The sequence below is a fragment of the Limanda limanda genome, chromosome 19 (assembly GCF_963576545.1).
Source record: "Limanda limanda chromosome 19, fLimLim1.1, whole genome shotgun sequence".
In the NCBI taxonomy this organism is placed as follows: domain Eukaryota; kingdom Metazoa; phylum Chordata; class Actinopteri; order Pleuronectiformes; family Pleuronectidae; genus Limanda; species Limanda limanda.
This window is the reverse complement of record NC_083654.1, coordinates 5,561,628-5,567,627: the sequence shown is the minus strand read 5'-3', so window position 1 is coordinate 5,567,627 and position 6,000 is coordinate 5,561,628.

Genomic DNA, 6,000 nt, shown 5'->3' with positions numbered 1-6,000 from the left:
CCCACACATACAGACACACAGTAACACACACTCACACAGACAGACACACACTTGTGCATCCTTGCATGTACACACACTTAAGTCTTTGCACTAAGAGCTTAGATGAAGATAGCCATACTATCCCATTTATTTCAGCAGGAAATTAGCCTCCTGCTCTGGCAGACAGGCTCGACAGACACAGTCAGTCGCCTTACACCTAATGCATTCATCCCTACAGCTGTGTGACTTATTGATACTGGCATGTGCACTGGAGAATCATTTGGTTGATCTTCTGAATATGGCTCATGAGAGAAAGCAGAGAGAGTAAATGGCATTATGGGGCTGACAGCTACATGGCTGCAAACCCTCTAATGCCCACGTTGTATTCCCTGCTGAACTTGTACAATGATCCCATCTATCTTTCTGCTCTGTAATGTCATAAAATGTGAATGTGGGTCTGAAAGATTTGTCTGAGCCTTGCCTAATATCTCATCTCCACCTTGGCTTGCGGTGGGTGCGTTCATGCAGAAACTGACACACACACAGACACACACTCCCACATGCACAGGCTCTCACAGCCAGGTTAATGTGGCACCGCATTCATTGGGCTGTAGCGTGTGTTGCATTCCCTTACCAGCTGTCCTAATGTAGCTCCTAGAGAGCTTTTATGAATAAAAGAAGGAACTCTTCCCCCCTCGCTGCTATCTTTGGCCCGCAGGGTTAAGAGAGTGGAACCCTGAGACACACTGCTGGTGTCTTTTGCTCCTTGGGGGGAAACATAAGGCTTGGAGGCAGAGAAAGAAAGAAGGAGAGAGAGGGAGGGAGAGAGAGAGAGAGAAAGCTAACATGTCAGGTTTTGTCACATACTGTAAACAGTGATTTATTAGACAATGTGTCACACATGTCAAAACTGTTTCATCAAGAGATTAGAGTGAATTACACTTACAGAGGGATGCACACGCACAAAGGTCACTCTCACGCGAGACAACGCTGAGGGAAAGACCAGTTCTCTTATGACAGAAAGAACTGCATTACGTGGATGGTAAAAATGTTTAAAAAAAACTTTGCACTAGTGTGACAAAGCGAGTGTTCATTTGGCCATTAGCGCTACAGCGATGCACACACCAAGGTAGAGATCTCTGGGCAATAGCAACCTGAGGATGTAAGGAGGTCCAACAGATACACTTGCTAGACCAATCACAAATCACTGCCAGCTGTTACTCATGATGTTTAGCCCATTCTTATTGCATAAAATAACCAAACTTTAAACCAAACTTACCGTAAACACTTGAACATACATCAGTGTAATAGAATCGATCTAAAATAAATAAACCATACATCCATTATCTATACTGCAGTGAGCGACAGGTGGGGTACACCCTGATCAAGTTTAGAGCATATTGCTCGACCCCAGTCAAGAGACCCGAAACCTTCTTACTGTATGGCTATAGTGCTTACCACTATGTCCAAGGCCTTGTCCCTGTTCCATCTGCTAACATGGAAAGGTTTTATGACCTAGATTGCAACAAGCTACCCCAGGGAAAATGGATGCTTCGCTTCACTTTTCGGGAGCTGTCACGTCACTATCTTTACACACAGTGAATTAATTATATAATTTTTTTTAGATACATTTTATATCCATTGTTGAATATTTCAGTACTACACATGTTGTCAAGGGGTTAAGTGATAACACAGATCGTGAACTTATACAAGAAAATAATGAGATGAAGTCCACTAAGTCCATTGCAACAATGCCATAGTTATTAACTGAAGTAGGCTGTCTTTACATATCCTTTGCAGCCGGTTGATGTTACGACTATGTAGTTTTACTAGTGAGAGTAAAACTTAATGACTGTTGCTATGGTTACCAGTTCTTTAATATGATGTGCCCTGTACACTGATATTAAATGGTGGTTAATTATTGACCTGATCTTTGAGGTGTCCCAATACACAGTATTATTGGGCACCTGCCAGCCAAAGGTGATAAGTATTTTTCATAATGGCGGTAGACAAGCACTAGGCCAGAATGCTTGAGGGAATACTTCACCACTTGATGAAATACTAATTTTCCTTCCGAGAGTTGCATGTGAAGATTGCGTAATTCTCACGTCTGTGCAGTACAGAGCAGGAGCCAGGAAACTATAAGCAGGACTTTCTTTAGCTGTGAAGCTGCACGGCTCAGCTCAGGGCTTTCGACAAGGATGGGAGCAGGCAGCTCGGGGGGGTCTGGGGCATGTCCCCCTTGAGAGAAAAATTAGCTGTAATAGCCCAAATTTTGTGCCGCTGATGCATTCTAATGTCGCTGTTCCTTTATATATACACTGATCATTAACTTTTGCATGTAGTGAATTAATGTGAAGGAGAATTGGGATGTAGAAAACATAGAATGAACATTACATTTATGTCAAACAAAGCAGGAGAAAATGACTCAGTTATAGGATGAACCAAAAATGTATAAATGATTGATTTAGAGAAACAGATTGATCCAATATATGTTACTGCAGGAAGCACCATAACAGCATATTTAATCAATGAAACATGATTTGGAGAATCTGACATGATGACGGAATAATGTTTATTTAGGAGCAACACTAATGCTCACAACAGCAAAGTCACTATTCACTGAGTAATGTGTCATTGGAAACAAATCTAACATGAGATACAGAGAAAACAAAGACGTGAGTCAGTATCACTCTTTCCAACTGTCCTCCATCCTCTTGTTCTTCTCCTTCTGCTGCTGTGACTTATTGCAGGTACATAGAGTAGGGGAGAATCATTTAGACTTCAGACTTACAGCTTTTAGCTTCTCGATAACACTTCACTTCCAGTTTAACCAGTGTTCTGTGGTTGTCAGCAGACTGCAAAATAAGAAATTATATAAATATACATTTTCTTTGTTGAAGGGGTGATTTTAATTAAGTTTTTTAACGAGTGTTTTTGTCGTTAGCTCGAGTTAACATCACCTCACCTGGTTCAGTGTTTCCACTGCAATGTCTCCGCTCTGCTTACTCTAGAGTGGATCAAAATGAGGCTTTGTTTTAAAATATAGCCAATTATACATATCAAACACTGGGGATTAAAAAAATTACCCTGTCTCTAAAGCCCACTTCAAATAAAGGCCTCTGACCTTCTGCAGTTGAGGTAAATAAAGGCTCTAGTCACTATTTGACGAAATGAGATAATAACCTCCAGCTCCCCGCTATGTCGCAAACACACGATGTTGGTCTGAATCTTCTCGTCTAATTTGCAGAGAATTTTGTTTAAATAATTTACAAAAGTGGTAAAAATATTGATAATTGGTATGATGGATAAGAAATGCCGGTGTTCATTCATATTTTCAACATCAGTGTTAGTCTAAATGTCAATGCGGTTAGTTTAAACAATTATTAATTACTGATATATTCATTCTGTTGACATAATTTTACTACGTACCGACGTTGCAAAGGCATTTTCAGGAGCACGTGTTATTCGTGCACATCAACTCATGACCTGTAAAGCTGCTGTTAGCAAAACAAACAACACTGAGCACAAAGCTGCCCTGGATAAATCACTGAGGAACTACAAGCCACGCTGAAACCAAAAGGTTCAGGCCCTAACCAGATGAAGCCTTTATCTAAAGATGTCTTCCAGTTCACACAAATTGCAGTGGCACCCTTTCACTGTCTTGAGCGCATTCTGATTCATCTGCTGTGCTGGCGGTTCTGTGTGCGATGTATAATGCAAAGCTGGAGGTGTGTTTATGTTGAAAGAGGACAGAGTCCCAGGTCCCATTAGAAAGAATGGGTTGCAGCGGCATGTCTGCTAACAGTTTCCTACATTAGCACCCCTGGAGTGAGTCAAGCCTCAATGACAGCACTGTTCTGAAGGAGGAACTGGGAAAAAGGGACCGGCGAAATGGGGGATGGAGAGAATAGAGGCAGTTGCTGTCTGACCTTAAAGCAAAGGGGGAGAGAAAACCTACTGGAGAAAAGCTGCTGAAGGGAGGGAAGGGCAGATGACTGAGGAAAGACAACTTTGAAAGTTGCATTGACGGGGAGGTGGGGGATGAGAGCTGAAACAGAGAGAAGAACGAGGCGAGAAAACATTGCCGGAGATTGAAATACAGAGGGGACGATGGAGGGTCGGGGGGCTGCAAGTTTCATGAGGGTGTCGTGATGGAAGCACCGACATTTCTCACACCATCTGCGAAAGAAGAATTCCTCTGGGGCAGCTGATGCAGTGCTAATGTGTGGTTCGGTGTGTATTTTGTGTGCTGCGGAGCGTGTACGCGCGTGCATTTGGGGACTCGCGGCGGTCTGTCTGGCCAGAGGATGTGTTTTTTTCCGTTATTCACATAACAAGACTGAATTAAGCAGGGGAGAGGAGGCAGAAGTGTAAGCCAAACAGAAAGAGAGAAGAGAGAAATATCCATGTATGCCTGGCCTCTCTCTGTGTAATTCATGGCCTTTAGCTCCCCAATACATTTCAATTTTGCTCTCCTAAAACCCCTTTTTCTATTTCACGCTGCTATTCAGCATCCCCCCCGCAGCAGCCTTGTGATCTCTCTCATGTCCATTTTCGCTCACCTGCCAGTACAAGGACTCCTTGGACTTTTTCCCCCTGCCACTGACACAGGACCTGAAGAAGCAAAATGCATTTAGCCTGTAAAAAAGCTAAATGAGGAAGGTCTGCGGTCTATTTGTCGTTAATTGGCATGGTGCAACCATAGATTACCGAACATGACAGTGTCTTTTTCAGAGAAATCTATCTGCCGTGACCTCTCTGGCACTATTACAGCAAGGTCAGAGAACACAGAGGGAAACCAATCAATACAATATTGAGTGCGAGCGAAACGGGTCTGATGCAGGAGGGCGGATGGGAGGGAAAGGAATAAAGAGGACATGGACACAAAAGGTGAGAGAGCGGGATTGCAAGGGGGAAACAGGAGAGAAAAACGAGAAAAAAAGAAAAGAAGAGGAATGACCAGGGAGACGAAGGGATGGAAAGGAGGGAGACACAGAAAAGAGGAGATTGCAACTCCTGGATGAGGGATTGGAAAAGGCTGAATTGGAGGTTGGAGAGGACGGCCCTGGAGGTGTCTGCAGTCTTGCGGGTGGCAGCAATATCTGTCTACAGCAGTGCCACAGGGACAAACACCAACCAGCTCCCGTGTCTGAGACATGGTGAGCCTGCGGAGAATATCCTACAGCCACAGGCACAAACACATCATGCCCCAGGGAAGTGTCTGATAACACTGTATATAGTAGATTGCATACTGTATACTGCATTGTGGGTGTGTGAGTATGTTAATGTTTGTACATGTGTGTGTGGTGCGTAATTACGTTTGTAAATTGGGTGTAGTGTGTGTTTGTTTGTGTGTGTGTGTGTGTGTGTGTGTGTGTGTGTGTTTGTGTGTGCCAAATGGCCAACTACATGGCCATTTGTGATTATGTAAATAATAATTAACAGTGGCAATCTGCATACACATCTTTTTACGTTCATTTATACTTGCTATTTATGAGTTCAAACTGCTTACACATACAGTACCTGAACTGTGGTATGGTGCTGTACTCATTGACATGATGTCACTGACTCTCACCACTAGGGGTGCCGGTCTTACCGGTTGTGGTACAGAATGATCGGGCACATACTGTCGGACAAAACGTACTTGTCTTCTTGTGCAATACTTTTTCTAAATGCATTACAGAAATCTATATCTACATTACTGATATCTTCATTTAAATTACAGGTATCTACATCTGACTAGTCGTAATTCAAGAGTAAGAGGTCTTTTAATTTCCCTCAATTCTGCCCACAGCAGAATCTAATGTTAGAGATCAATGTAAGCACTCGACAGATGCTGAGTCAGCACTTTCCATGTAAAATAGCCAGGTCCATCAGTACCACTGGGGTTTTCACAAATTTAATATCCGGCGACAAATTTCCAGCAAATAGTTATTGTGCAGCAACGTAATGTAAAGGGACGCAAAGAGTGACGCTGGTGTCTGTGAGAAAACAGAAAAAAAGACGTATGCTTGGTTT